General features: G+C 44.5%; 1 protein-coding gene across 6 annotated transcripts in view; it reads right to left on the minus strand.

Annotated features, from left to right (window-relative positions):
- Window positions 1-16069, minus strand: part of PITPNC1 (phosphatidylinositol transfer protein cytoplasmic 1) — a 268872-nt gene that overhangs the window by 163248 nt on the left and 89555 nt on the right. The window contains exons 1-2 of one of the 6 annotated variants that reach the window (XM_049636386.1): window positions 997-1154; window positions 337-511 (exon numbers count right to left, since the gene is read on the minus strand). The exons of the other annotated variants lie outside the window; for them this stretch is intronic. The gene's annotated coding sequence lies outside the window, so the exon portion shown is untranslated. Of the gene's footprint in view, window positions 1-336; window positions 512-996; window positions 1155-16069 lie in introns of those variants that run through there. 6 annotated transcript variants of the gene reach the window in all.

Genomic DNA, 16069 nt, shown 5'->3' on the forward strand with positions numbered 1-16069 from the left:
AACAGGAACCATCAACAAAACCAAAAGCTGGTGCTTTGGTCACACAACAAAGTTGACACACCTTTAGTTAGACTGACCAAGGGAAAAAGAGAGATGATTCCAATTACAAACATCGTGAGTGTGCTTTGTTTAAAATATATTTTCCAGGTCTTCTTTTTGCCCCAGGGAGGAATGGGTTCTAGAAAGCTCTTGGCTATTTCCTTATAGCTTTTGAGCAGGTTGAAAATGTGCTCTTCAATAGTTTTGCTCATTTGGCCACCTGTTCCTGGAATAGCAAAGCAATTACTGTCTCTGCGCCTTTTCAGCTGCTTTAGATGAAACCCGTTTTGCGCCCACCTGAGAAAATGGGAAGATCTGAGGTGCTTTTCTGTGTTGCGTTGATACAGTGTTGTCAGGTTTTCACTTGCTCCAGACTTCAAGGCAGATACAAAAGAAAATGAAAACAACTTCTATTCAATAACAGAGTGGTCAAGTGGTCTTACTCCTTTAGGGAAGAATGTTCCTCAGATTCCTGGAAGGTTGGAGAGAATGCCAGGGTTGCAGAGCAGTTACCCAGAGTGTGAGACGGGTGACTGGGCAACGTGACCTGCTTTTTCCCTTTAAGACAGAGCCACAGCCACCAGGATTCCACCGGCAGCTCTGTGAACCAGAGTCCCAGACCTTTGCTAAGCTCTAGCACATTCGTAAGTGAGAGGGAGGAGTTCAATAAGTGGTTGGATTTCTCCCAGTTCCTACCACCCTTCACCCAGGTCTCCAGGTGGAAGTCCAGGAGTCAGCATTCTTGATGCCTCCTGCCTTGCCCCCCGACACATCCTGTAGACTGATTTCTCCCTCTCCCTCTCCCCTCCACTGACTTCTGTCCACCCCACAGCTGTTGCCCTGGGCTAAGATACAACCACATTCCACTGGACCCTATAAGAGCTCCTAAAGACGTGTGCCTGAATCCGTTCTGGTCCCTCGGTTCCCATTTCACTGCAGATCTGTTTTTGTCACTACCCAAGACAATCCCTTCGGGGCGCCTGGGTGGCTCAGTCGGTTGAGCGTCCAACTTCAGGTCAGGTCGTGATCTCGCAGTCTATGGGTTCAAGCCCCACGTCGGGCTCTGTGCTGACAGCTCAGAGCCTGGCGCCTGCCTCGGATTCTGTGTTTCTCTCTCTCTCTCTCTCTCTCTCTCTCTCTCTGTCCCTCCTCCACTCTCTCTCTCTCTCTCAAAAATAAATAAACATTAAAAAATTATTTAAAAAAACAATAAACCTCTTATTAAAAAAAAAAAAAAGGCAATCCCTTCCACTGCTCTTGGAATAAAGCTCTAGTCTTCATACGGCCCAAGAGGGATGCCCTGACCTGCTGGGCACCTACTCCTCCAGCTCAGGGAGGTACCCTCCCATCCTTTGAAGTTTCGTGCCTCGGATACACTGAACTACTCCCTTCCTCTGAGGAGCCTTTGTGCTTAGGTTCTCTCAACCTCCTTCCCTTTGGCTGGTTGACATCAGCCTCGCAGGCTCACTCAAGCTTCCCCAGATACCTTCCCTGAGCACCAAAGACTAGACCCCCTCTCCCTCTCAGAGCCTCTTACTAACGCCTTGTATCTTTCTTCATGAGAAAGGATTAAGGTGAAGCCAGGAATGACAGATGCAACTACAATCTCATGGCAGACATCACCTGGAATCCTCTCCAACACAGCGGTCCAAGCAGCCACTGTAGATTGACCACACTGAGGATTTTATGTTTTTCGGCTTTTGTACTTGAGCCAACCTATTCCTTAAATCTTTAATATCCTAAGTTTTCCATCCCCCTTAAGTAGCTTGCATTGTTCCTCTCCAAAACTGCTTTCATACGTCTAAACTGAATTTCCATGACAATTTAAATCCATTTCCTGGAAATGACTGTGCTTTACTAAAAACCCAGAGAGCTGAGAAGAGCCTAGTGACCTAAAAAAAAATAAAAAAAGTACAAGTAAATCCTAAAACACTGATTGCGACTTTATGAAAGAAGGGAAGAAAAACACTAAGAAATAATTCATAAGCCTATGGGGCAACTGTGGAAATAGGACTGTTTACTTAATCACACGAACTTTCATCTGACTGCTTTACTGTTAGCCCATACGATGTTTTCAGAGTGCTGAATGCCACGGTGCATCTAAATGCACTTCAATTTCAACATTAACAGCTAATATTTACTGGACAAATTTATTATGTACCAAAGATCGTCTAACAGCTTTTCACACACTAACACATCCAATCCTCACTAATAACTCTAAGAGGTAGGTACAATTATGATCACTCTCGTCATACAGATGAGGCAACTGAGGCACGGGCAAAGCAGCAGACAAAAATTGAGTTATTTTCAGGCAGGGGGCACCTGGGTGGCTCCGTCAGCTAAGCATCGGACTCTTGGTTTCGGCTTAGATCATGAGTTCAAGGTTTGTAGGATCAAGCCCCGTGTCAGGCTCTGTGCTGACAGCATGGAGCCTGCTTGGGATTCTCTCTTTCCCTCTCTCTCTCTCTCTCTCTCTCTGCCCCTCCCCTGCTCATGTTCTCTTCCTCCCTCTCTCTCAAAATAAATAAACATTTAAGAAAAAGATATTTTCAGGCATGCTAGAATTCAGAACGGTTAACTCTCTCATACTTTTTCTTGTGTGTACGTTCCCTGAGCGATACGCGTTCAAGAGGCTTCAAAATAAGGGAAGAGAACAAAATAGAGAAAGACAGCAATCCAAGAAAATGCTGAGCCATGGCAGAGAAAGGCAGGGGGCAGGGCTTGGTGGGATGGGGCAAGATGACAGTGGCTCTAAGAAGTAAGGGGATGTCACGGAACCAAGAGCTTGGTAATCGCACTAGAGAATGAAACCATGTTATTTTTTGTTCCTGTAAAAATGAAAGGGAAGTAGTTTCCAGAAAAACAAAAGCAAAAAAGCTGTAATTGATACATAAGAAAACAGGGCAACTCTGTTGAGAGGGTAACTTTATGCTATGTAGTTGTGTGTGTGTGTGTGTGTGTGTGTGTGTGTGTGTGTGTGTGTGTGTGTGTGTGTGTTTTACCGCAGTTTAAAAACAAGCAGAGACGAAAGCCGGGAGGATGCACTGGTCTGAAGGGGGGACGTGGCTATTAGTGGGGAAATGAGCCAGTACCGACAGGGGCAGACCACGTATGAGAAGGCTCACCTTTATAAAGAGAGCTTGCCATCTTGTCAGAAAATCCCTCTGACAGCAGTAAGGACAAGAAAGAGAGTTCCCCAAGTCTTTCTCCATCACTGAAAGGTAAGTTCCTTGAGGGGACAGATCTTGTCTCTGGTATTAGATAAGCCAGAGTTGCCAGATTCAACAAATAAAAATATAGGACACCCAGTTAACTCTGAATTTCAGATCAACAATGAATAATATATATATTTTTTTAGTATAAGTATGTCCCATTGGGGCACTTATACTAAAAAAAAATTGTTCATTCTTTATCTGAAACTCAAATTTAACTGGGCATTCTATATTTTATCTGGCAACTCTATAGAGAGCCAGTAATTATGGTGGAAGAGAAGGAAATAGAAGTAACTGGAAAAAAAAAAGACAACAACAGAGGATTCAAATTTAGAGATAAAACCGCCAGACATTCCTTATTAAGTTCGCAACGTTATCTTTACTGAGCAACCCTGTTTCCTGCTGGAAGCATGTGCTGTTAAACAGAGTCAAGGAGAGCCACGGCCGAGTCGTGTCACCGGGCACGCAAAGCTAAGGTTCTGCAGGCGGTATTCCCCCATCCACCACTGCCGCCATCACTAACCCAACCATGCGCCATGTACCGCCCACCAAAGCAAAGAGAGAAAGTGAGATTGTTCCAGTGCCACCATCCCATTTAAGTTCGCAAGACAAAGGCAAGACACCAGGAAAAAATATATAGTCCTCACTGGTTTGCTGAGCGAAGCTGGGAAAATAATCAAATGCTCAGACTTTTCTGGAAAAGATCCCATTCACAGTAGCAACCCAAACCATACAATGCCTAGGACTCCATCTAACAACGACGACAAAAATGTACAAGGCCTGTATGGAGAGAGAAATAAAATTTTATCGAAAAACATTAAAAATAAAGACCAGGGCGGGGGCTGGCGGGAGGGGGTTGCCTAAGTGGCTCAGTCGGTTAAGCATCCAGCTCTGGAGTTTGGCTCAGGTCATGATCTCACGGTTCATGGGATCAAGCCCCGAGTCAGGCTTAGTGCTAACAGCGTGGGGCCTGCTTGAGATTCTCTCTCCCTCTCTCTTTCTGCCCCTCCCCTGCTCATGTTCTCTCTCTCGCTCTCTCTCAAAAATAAAATAAACATTGAAAAATAAATAAATAAATAAAGACCTGGAATAAGTGGAGAAACTTAGAGAGGAATTGTCTTCTTATATAGAGAGAGTCAGATTCTAAATTTACTATATGAAAAGAGCAGAGGAGAATATTTTTGTAGAAGGCGTTTCAAAGCAAGACATGAAATCTAGGAACCAAAGAGAGAAGACTGACGGATTGACTATGAAGCAATTTTAAATTCCTCTACAATAAAAGACATACTCACATAAGCAATAACGATAGTCTGGGAGAAAATATTTGTAACCTGTTACTGAAGATCACCAGTCCTAATATATAAAGAGTTCCTAAAATCAATTAAAAGGATAAACAACCTGATTAAGAAAAACAATGAGCAAAAGATATCTGGAAGCAAGTTACTAAGAGGATATACACATGGATTATCAACCTAAAGAAAAGATTAGTCAACCTCATTAGGAATCAGGGAAACGCAAATTAAGTCACTCCCGATATTTTTAGCCAAAAGATTAGCGAAAACTAAAATACGAAATATAAAATGGCAGCATTGGAGAAAGTGCGGAGAATCTGCCCTGCTCACCGTGGGTAGGGCTATAAAGCGGTCTGGCTCGGAAAAGGCAAGAGGCTCTACCAAAAATGAAGATGTGGGCATTTTGGTCTAGAAGTTCCCCTTTAGGATATCCATCCTGGGGGGAAATACATAAGCGTATGCATGACAACACGAACGAGCAAACAAATGGGTTTGTGGAGACAGAGATTTAGCTCATTTGTAGTAACAGCAAAACCCCAAACTTCCTAAATGTCCATCATTGAGGGCACAGATACCTTTTTGTTCATCTATGTAATGAGCTGCTGTTCAAAAGAGTGTGGGAGATGTACGCGTAGCCACACAGAGAGACTCCAATTATAAATTAAGTTCTAAGGGGCACCTGGGTGGCTTAGCCGGTGAAGTGACTAACTCTTGATTTCCACTCAGGTCGTGGCCTCACGGTTGGTGAGTTCAAGCCTCACGTCGGGCTCTGGGCTAACAGCGCAGAGCATGCTTGGGATTCTCTCCCTCTCCGTCTCCCTCTCCCTCTCCCTCTCTCTCTGTCTCTCTCTCAAAATAAACATTTTTTAAAAATAAAAAATAAATGAAGTTTCAAAAAAGTAAGTTTATAATAATGTGTCATGTGTGGACAGTTATGTTAAAAAAAAAACTCTATATGTTTTAATCTTTTTTTATGTTTATTTTTTATTTTTGAGAGAGACAGACAGACAGAGACAGAGACAGAGCACAAGTGGAGGAGGGGCAGAAAGAGAGGGGAACAGAATCCGAAGCAGGCTCCAGGTCCTGAGCTGTCAGCACGAAGCCCCACGTGGGGCTCGAACCCACGAACCGTGAGATCATGACCTGAGCAAACTCGACCGCTTAACCAACTGAGCGACCCAGGTGCCCCTATGTTTTAATCTTTATATTTGCAAATGTACAGCATAAGCTCTGAAAAAAGGTACACAGCACATTTTTTTACTGTGGTGAGCTCTGCAGAGAAAGGCAGAATTAAGACTGTTAAAAATCATCACCCTTAATTTTCTCTATTCGAAACAGAAATGATTTTCCTAACCGGTGGTAACATGGACTCTTTCAGAAACCATGCATGAGTCCCGGTTAAAACCATTCCAGAGGCCTGACAGAATTGCAACCATGTTTTCTAGAACTAATCGCCCCTCATACTCTCAGGAGGGCTCAACCAGAGGGGAACAGTGAGTGCTTCCCATGCAGAAGGAAATTCAAATTTAGGAATGTGAAGCAGACCCAACAATTTCACAGTAAACATGGGGAGACTGGGATGCAAGTTTGGGGTACAACCTGCACAAACGGACTCAACCTCACTTGGTTTCTGCAGAGACCAGCGGTAACGTTTACAGGACTCGGTGAGAGCCATGGATGCCTTTTGGAACAAGTTAAAAAGCTGCACATTTGGTAATGTTGTTAGAAAGCTGAAAATGTTTTCCCCGTAATTTACATGGGGGAATTGCTACATGCAAAAATCTGTAGTTAAATAGGAGGAGGAAATGGAGAAGAAAAATAAAGGGCAAGGGGAAATGTCTCCCTCATGAAAGTGTTTGTTGGAGAGGTGGGTGGTATTTTGAAATTTTGTTCTTTTTTTTTTTCCTCCCCAATTCAAGTTGTGCTCTCCGGCACTTTTTCCTGTAAGGACAAGTATTATGCTTGGCCCTGCTCCAAAAGTGCTGGCTAAAATTCCTGCAACATTTTCTTCTCGAAATTCAACTCCCAGCAACACCAAAAATTCATTTGTATTTCAGAATTTCCAAAAACCTAAACATAAGGAAAGGGGGAAAAAATCAAAATCAAATAAAAGATGGTCAATTATAAACCGTCCCATATCTGAAGACATTTCTTTCTTTCTTCCTTTCTTTCTTTCTTTCTTTTTTAAATATTTATTATTGAGAGAGAGAGAGAGAGAGAGAGAGAGAGAGAGAGAGACAGAAGGGGAGGAGCAGAGAGAGAGCGGGGCAGAGGCTTCCAATCAGTCTGCACTGACAGTAGAGAGCCCGATGCGGGGCTCGAACCCATAACAGTGAGATCATGACCTCCACCGAAGTCACTTAACCAACTGAGCCACTCAGGGTGCCCCCCGAAGACATTTCTTTCATTCTTTTTTTTTTTTTTTTAATTTTTAAAATTATTTTTACTTTTTTATTTTTGAGAGGGAGGGAGGGAGAACAAGTGGGGAAGGGGCAGAGAGAGGAAGACCGGATCTGAAGTAGGCCCTGTGCTGACAGCAGAGAGCCCAATGCGGGGCTCAAACCCATGAACCACGAGATCCCAACCTGAGCCCAAGTCAGCCACTCAACGGACTGAGCCCCCCAGGCGCCCCAAAGACATTTATTACCATAGGACCTTTTACATTCCGGTTCGACTCTTCAGTCTAAACAAACAAACAAACCTCTCTAGTAAGGTCACTGTGACAACAAAGGGGAATCAGCTCAAGTTCTCTCCCTGGGAGTCCCCGTATCTGTTACAGCAGGAGCTGTATCAGTCAGGATCGGCCAGTTCTGCTGAGGCAACAAAGAGCCCCAAGATCTCCAAGGTTCAAAACCGCCCCAAGTTTACTCCTTGCTCTTGCAAGTCAATGGGGTGTCCTGATCGTCCCAGACCCAGGCTGACAGAGCGGTCACCATCGCCAGCCTTGTGGTCACCACACAAAAAGGAGAGCGAGAACTCTGGAGACTCCACAACCAGCAAGGAAATGTGGAGTGTCGCAGTTATGTTGTTCTTGATACAACCCATTGGCCAGAACTAGTCACACAGTGGCCTCACCTGTGACAGACATCCAGGAGCACCCTTCTCTCGTGCCCAGGGTAAGGGGGAACTACAATTATTTGAAGAACGGCAACAAACAATAAATAGCCAACGGCTTTTCAAAACCACTAGAAATGAGACTAGAAAATAGGCTGAGTTTTTTAAATGTGATTTTATCATCAAAATGGATGTACTATTATTCCGAATTCCCTCTGGCTGGCAATACTTCCGCGACAAGCTCCAGGTTGAGAAACCCTTTATCCCCATCAGGGTTGTCTTTACAAGTTTAAGTTTGTGGCCCAAATCCGTAAACCATCCTACCTTCTGTGAGTGTTTCCTGGGAAGTGAAAAATAAACTTTCTATATTTTAATTTTTGATAGATTTTTGCTTCTCAAGAAAGGAAGTATGACTAATTAGGAGGTCGACTGAATTAGTGAGGGCATCAACCTTTTCCCGTTTTACCTTCTTATTTTGGCATAACAAGATGCCCAGCAAGAGAAATGTCGAGTTCTTTAGGTGATCTGAAATAATCTGAGCTAAAATCTACACTTAGCCACTAAGTTTTTTTTAAAAATCAGGGGCGCCTGGGTGGCTCAGTTGGTCGAGTGTCCAACTTCAGCTCAGGTCATGATCTCACAGTTTGTGAGTTCAAGTCCCACATCGGGCTCCGTGCTGACTGCTCAGAGCCTGGGGCCTGCTTCGGATTCTGTGTCTCCCTCTCTCTCTCTACCTACCCCTTCCCTACTCCTGCTCTGTCTCTCTCTCAAAATTAAACATTAAAATATATATATATATATATATATATAAACAAATAAAATCAGAAATGTGATTTGCCAGTTCAATCAAATGTCTAAACGGGAAGTGGGCAGCTATCAATCACCTAAGACACCATTCTGGCTTACTTAACGCAGAATTTCTGTTGTCTAATAAGCAGTTTCAACCTGCTAACTTGCATTATTTATCAAGTATGCAATGTACTGTTGCTGAATTCATTGGTCAAGACAGCCACTGAGAATGTGCCATCTCATTCCCGAACTGAGTGGATTTTCCCCTCGTGTTGCAAGAATTCTGTAGACTTATGCCATCGGACTGTTTTCTCGTTTTTCATTTGTCTTGACCCGCTCAACAAAGCGGCCGGCTATCTCTCCGAGTAGATCACCGGAAGGGAAATTCAACATCATAGATTTGATTCTGACATTGGCTCGTGCTCAGTGTAGGTTCCCTCAGAAGCATATGCTGAGAAAAGAACTCAAATGCGAACAATTTAAAGGGAATGGGGAAGTGATATAGGGAAGAAGAAATAGGAAATAAATGGCATGTTTCAAGCCAATTACCACTCTGGGCAACTGGGCTTAATCCCACTGGGGAAGTCTCAAAACCCATGTAGACACATTCTTTAGATTTACCCACCCTGGCAGGTGAGGGGGCTGGGGTATTGATACACCTGTCAGTCATTACTTAGGCTGCTCCCAGGAAGCACTGGTTCATGGGCAGCAAGGTGGCCTACAGGCCAGAAGAGTCCTCAAGCAAAGAAATGCCGCTGCTGGAAGTCAGAAGTCGGGCCAGCGTGCACCGCAGTGGTGAGGATGAAGGGATACAGGCGAGGGCACAACATTTGCTATAGCTGTTAACTCACCTGATAATGGCCACCAGCTCTGAGTCTAACTTCAGCCAAATGCCTTGTTATTGGTCACTAGAAGAATCCCACTGAGCGACACACGCCCATATTTCTAACCTAACCGTAGTTAAAATAGCAGAGAACCAAGATAGTTATTTTTAATATACTTAGGATGAGTAAAACTAATGACAAACCAGAAAGAAAAGATTAGAATTCACAAAACTCCAGTTACACAGCAAAAGCAACATATCCCAAAGTGAAAAAAAGGTTCCCAGGCCAAAAAATAAAAAGGCTCAGGAACACTCCCTCCAAACTCAACCACGACATCTGGCTTGACTGTCTTCTCAGCTTTTGTCACGACCAGAAACGATGTATTCTTTATTTCATGTACAGATTTACTTGTTTACTGGTTGCTTCATATCATTTGATTGCTTCCTAAGTTATAGAACACAGACTCAAAAGCTAGAAAGGGGAGTTAATATGGCTTATAAGAAGTATTAATGGGGGCGCCTGGGTGGCGCAGTCGGTTAAGCGTCCGACTTCAGCCAGGTCACGATCTCGCGGTCCGTGAGTTCGAGCCCCGCGTCAGGCTCTGGGCTGATGGCTCGGAGCCTGGAGCCTGTTTCCGATTCTGTGTCTCCCTCTCTCTCTGCCCCTCCCCCATTCATGCTCTGTCTCTCTCTGTCCCAAAAATAAATACAAAACGTTGAAAAAAAAAAAAAATTTACAGTCAGGAGCCCAGCTTCTCTGACACACCAGAAAGTGGGGTGCTCTAACAATTGCCCAGACCTGTAATGGGTTCTTCTGAGACATGGGGTATTCCTCATTGCGAATGCAGAGTTCTGATCTAAGGAGGGGAGCCTTGCTCCTAGAAAACCCTATGTCCAACACTTGGTTCTTGCACAATATCCCATTAAAGAATGGTTATTGAATTCATTGTTGGAGTCTCCATTTAACAAAAGAATTCTGAATGTGATTGGCTATTTTAAAAATTAATTTGAAAACTGTTTAGCAGTATCTACTAAAGTTGAACATATAAGTAGCCTATGACCCAACACTTCAACTCTTGAGAATATAACCAACAAAAATGAACACATGTGTTCACCAAAAACACCCATATAACAGAATCTGTAACAACGCTATTTGTAACAGCCCTAAAAGGAAAGCTACTCAAATGGCCCCAAAAGGAAAAGAATAAGTAAAGAGTGGCATATTCACATCGTAGAACACTGTATGGCCAAAACAATGATCACACACACAATAACATAGACACAAATACAGTGTTGAATGGAAGAAACCTGATAGAGAAGACTACATACTATGTGATTCCATTTAATTAAGTTCCAAGAACATAAAAACTATCTCTGATGTTAGAAGTCAGGAGAGTGGTTACCCCGGGGTGGTGTGAATTCAGGATGAGGCATAAGGTGAGTTTCTGTGGTTTTGGTAACATTCTATTTCTTGATCTAGGTGTTGGTTATTATTTTAGTTTCCATACCAAATTACCACAAACTTGATTGTTTAACACAATAGAAATGTATCTCTCCCAGTTCTGGAAGCCCGAAGTCAGAACTCAAGGTCTCGGCAGGACCAGCTCCCCGCTGAAGGCTCGAGGGGACAATCCACTTCTCGGCTCTTCCAGCTACTGGTGGCCCCAGCTGTTCCTTATGGCTGGAACTCCCCCTTCTCTGCCTCTGTCTTTATGTGGCCTTCTCCTCCATGTCTGTGTCTTCTCTCCTGTCTCTTATAAGGACACTTGCCATTGGATTTAGGGCCCACCTGGGAAATCCAGGACAATCCCATCTCAAGATCTCTTATCTAATTATATCTCCAAAGACCTCCCTCCAAATAAGGTCATATTCACAGGCTTCCAGGGACCACCATTCAACCCATTACAGGGTGTGAAATTTTAGCCAGCAATGCATGCATGCACTTTTCTGGTTATAAGCTACACATCTGTGAGGAATTTTTTTTTAAGTCAGCTTACAACTTTTTAGAGATAGATTTGTTAGGGCACCTTGGGGGGCGCAGTCAGTTGAGCCCCTGACTCTTGATTTCGGCTCAGGTCATGATCCCAGGGTCATGGGATGGAGCCCCGTGTTGGGCTCTGCTCGCTGGGCATAGAGCCCGATTGGGATTCTCTCTCTCTCCCTCTGCCCCACTCCCCCACTCACATGTGTACACACACTCTCTCTCTCAAAGAAAAAAAGCACTTTAGAAATACACTTGTTCTGGGGCGCCTGGGTGGCTCAGTCAGTTAAGCGTCCAACTTCAGCTCAGGTCATGATCTCGCGCTCACAAGTTTGAGCCCCACGTCGGGCCCTGTGCTGACAGCTTGGAGCCTGCTTCGGATTCTGTGTCTCCCTCTCTCTCTGCCCCTCCCCTGATTGCACTCTGTGGGTCTCTCTCTCTCTCAAAAAGAAATACACATTAAAAAAAATAACAAATACATAAATAAATAAAAGAAATACACTTGTTCACCCACCATGAGGTATCTTACACACATCTAACAAAAAAGACGACCCCTGGCATTTTGTTGGCCACACGCCCACAGAGTTTTGTCTTCTCACAACATCCCATCCCCCTTCTGATCTTAGTTGAATATACAGAAACTTCATAGCAACTCACATGTATGGTTTTATCAAGTGACTTTCCCCCACCTTCTACTGCCCAAAGTGATGACATCCTTTAGCAAATTACAAGGCAGGGACCATCCGAGAGTCTGGGCTCTGCACCATGTCAGCTCAGAGAACCGGGCTGTAATTTTAGACAGATGTTAGTGAACTTGGGGATTCCTGGTGTGTGGACGTGTGCCTCCAACCCCAGATGGCAGGGAAAAGAGCCAGGACTCCTCACCCAGATGACCCAGAAAACGTTTCTTAATGAATCGTCCAGCGTGACTCACACTGGCTCCCACATCTGGCAGATCTGGGTTACATCACTCACGGTCCTCAGTGTCCTGCGGGTTCCTGGGAACATGCCGCCCAGAGTCAAGTGCACCAGCTGCAGCGGCCGGCTGTATTCACACGCCTCTCTGCGTCATCCTGACGGCCACACGCTATGGGGCGGTTCCAGAGAAGGTGCCATCCCCCCACCCCAAGAGGCCACCTCCTCTTACTTTCCCATGGGCCTAAGAAGTCACCATGGAAGAAAAATTCCATGCCCGGAGGTGTCCAGGACAGAAGTGCATTCTCTGCTTTTCTACACTAACATCTCCGGCACCGTATCCCAACTGCATTAGCTTGTGTTAATCTGGAGAAGGGGGAAAAAAAAAAAAAAACCCAACACACACATAAAAACTTGGGCCATCCATATTCCTCGAATAGGCTCAGAGGAGGGGAGAAACAAACTGTACAGTATAAGCTTTGAAAGGATTCAGAAGATATATGATAAACAGCTCGTGGCAAGAGGCAAGGAGGTGACAATTTTCAGGGGGACAGGGACCTCTGGCACTCTGTTCCACTAGACCAAGTCCTGCTGTGTTCCCTCTATCACTTAAGACGTCCCCAACACTCTCTAACAATCTGCCTGGCACCACATTCTTGCTTTATTAACTACGTATCCTGCGAGATCTTTATTTTGCATCCTTTTATTTACTGATCAGAACTGCCCTGAAGGCTGCTTCTGGGGCACCAGATCTCCCAGTAGCGCCCTATGGGGAAGTTCTTCATCCTCCTACTCATTACTAGAACATGACACAGTTCACATTCATGAACTACAAGCCTCCCTTGTTCCACATCAATCCCCCCTGCTCATTCAGAGCATGTTAGAGCTGGAGGGGATATCTTCTTTTAATCATTAATTTCATTCTTTATGGATCAGATGCTGATCCATATTCTAATTTTGAAGACCAAAAAAAAAAAAAGGGGGGGGGGGAGAAGAAAAGGCTATGATTCTGACAAGTGAAGTAATTCATCATCCCTGGCTAGATAATGACATACACAAGTATGACCCAGGTCTCCTCATTCTTGGATTCAAAATTACATCATGCAGCCTCATGAATTTAAACAAGCAAAAAAGTCAATTAGAAGACTTTCAAGTTTGAGCTGAGATTTACAAATCTGTAGATACGGTCTAAAGAAATAATCAGAGGGGACGCCTGGGTGGCTCAGTCGGCTGGGCGTCCGACTTCGGCTCGGGTCATGATCTCAACAGTTCATGGGTTTGAGCCCCTATCGGGCTCTGTGCTGACAGCTCAGAGCCTGGAGCCCGCTTTGGATTCTGTGTCTCCCTCTCTCCCTGCCCCTTTCCTGTCCACACTTTGTCTCACTTCGTCTCTCTCAAAAATAAATAAAGATTAAATTTTTTTTTTTTACAAGAACCAGAAAGAAGACATAAAGAGAGGGGTGAAGAAAACATTTATTTACGTGTGGTCATTTTCCTGGGTGCACATTAGACTTGCCTGCAGGCCTTCCAACCCCCACGCCCAGGCCAGGCCTCAAAGCAAATGAACTCAGAGTCTCTGGACATAGGGTTGAGTTGTCGGCACGAAACCAGGTGACTCCAACAGGCAGCACCACTGATTTACTGGAGTTTAGGCTAAAACAGATGTGCAGACACCATAACCAGAGTTCTCAAAAGAAGAAAAAGGAAAGAAAAGAGGAAGAAAAGGAGGCAGGAGGAGTCATTTGTATGACTTCAATCTACTTTGTTCATCTCTCTGTGCTTTAGCGGGGGAATCAGATGTAGGGTCAAACTGAGAAGGTCTACACCGGCAATCTCAGTCCAAACAAGGCCAGCTTCCCCCACCAAGCTGATTACCACTGAGGCATGTAGGCAACAGGTGAGGGGAGAAGGAAACAGCGCAAGCAATCAAGTCCTGTCCTCTGAGGGTCACACACTGTCATTATACTGTCTTTCTCTGTTTTCTTTTCTTTTTTCTTTTTTTTAAGGAGTCCATTACATATGACCTGGCAATTCCATTTATGGGCGCATATCCAAAAGAATGGAAAGCAGGGACCCAAAGAAATATCTGTATGCCCACGTTCACAGCAACATAATTCACAACAGCCAAAAGGAGGAAGCAATCCATCTACCTGCGCACAGATGAATGGATAAACAAAATGTGGTATATCCATACAATGGAATATTATTTGGCCTGGAAAAGGCAGGGTATTCTGACGCAGGCTCCAACATGGATGAACCTCGAAGACGTCATGCTGAGTGAAATAAGCCGGCCACAAGGGTCCAATACTGCGCTTACATATGGTACTTTGAATAGTCCAATTCATAGAGACAGAAAGGGGTATGGTGGCTGCTGGGGGGCTGGGGAGAGGGGAAATGGAGAGTTAGTGTTCAATGGGTACAGAATTATTAATGCTACAGATAGCAGCAGTAGCAATAGAACAAAATGGATGTACTTAATACCACTGATATGTACTTTTTTGAGAGAGAGAGAGTGCATGCATGCGAGTAGGGGAGGGGTGGGGGGGGGGAGAGAGAGAGAGAATTTTAAGCGTGGAGCCTGATGGAGGACTCAATCTCATGACCACGATATCATCATGACCTGTGCCTAAATCAAGAGTCAGACGTTTAACTGACTGAGCCACCCATGTGTCCTGAAATGTACCTTTAAAAATAGTTAAGGGGGTATATTTTGTTATGCGTATTTTAACACATTTTCAAAAATTTAAAAAAAAAAAAAAAAGAACCCATGTCATGTCCCTCATTTACTTCTCTCTGGTGTTCACGGCAGTTGCTAAAGACAAAATCCCAAAGGCAGAGATATCATTTGTTAAACTGCGAAGCCTGAGGTCGGTGTCCAACATACCCCAGGCCCCTGGAATCTATCTGGCAGGCCTGGCTGACTCAACAAAGAGTTATAAAGCCTCGCAAATCCCCCAGGGCACGTGGAGGCCCGGCTGGCAGGCCTTGCATTCCATGTTATGTAACAAGCAGGTTGCCAACTTTCAAACAACACGAGGTGAATTCCGGTGTGCTCCACGTCTGGGATCAGCCAACTGGTGATTAATTCCCAAATAACTCCATATGGGGCCTAGTCCTAATTCCCAGATGCAGTAGTCCCACCTAATTTGTGAGTTGAGAAATCTCAGGTCTTCTCTTTGATAGGGATCGACTCGAACGTATTTTGAAAGAGGGGCTTATCTTTCTTCTTTTCCCTCCTTTCTGCTCAGTATTCTAGAGGCAAAGAAAAACCCCAGCAAGAAGAAAATGCCTCTAGCGACTGCTCGGAGCTGCCTGGCAATCCGAAGCTTTCAAGCGAGTAAGGTTTCTCCTTTACGGACATCCCTGAAACAGGCAGAAGAAAAACATGGCAGGTGTTCTCTGGTCAGTGATCCTAACTCATTCCCTCAATCAGTCTGTGATGATCCTATACAGGGAATGACATATGAAGATGTTTTCTAGGGGAAGGCACGTCAGCCCTAGAGGCGGGTCACCAAGCACATGTGTCTGAGCTCTGGCCAGGTGTCTAAATAAACCCGGGGCCCCACAACAGCTCTCCCACTCGGCCGAGAAAGTCTGTCCCAATGATTCACCATGAAGCCCAAAGTTTAGCAGCTGGAAGAATGTACCCTTTCCTCTTTCTTAAGAGTTTGCAAATTAACAGTTCTGCCAGAAGCCAATCATTCAATGGGAGTTGGATTAAGTCCTTGGACACCCTTCCACTGAGCTCAGACAGACACAGGAAAACACTCACTGGTTTCTTTGGCATCAAGTTCTGCAAAATAAAAGAAATTTCTCTAAATTTGAGCAATAACAGAAAAGGCGGGAGGCTCTTGTTCGTGGAGGGAAAGGGAAATCTACCTTGAATGGTGTGACTCGTGTATTCTGAGGTCTAACCTGTGCTCGTATACGTTTTTTTCTATGTAGGTATTTAGGAATACATGCC

The sequence above is a fragment of the Panthera uncia genome, chromosome E1 (assembly GCF_023721935.1).
Source record: "Panthera uncia isolate 11264 chromosome E1, Puncia_PCG_1.0, whole genome shotgun sequence".
NCBI classification, from domain to species: Eukaryota; Metazoa; Chordata; class Mammalia; order Carnivora; family Felidae; genus Panthera; species Panthera uncia.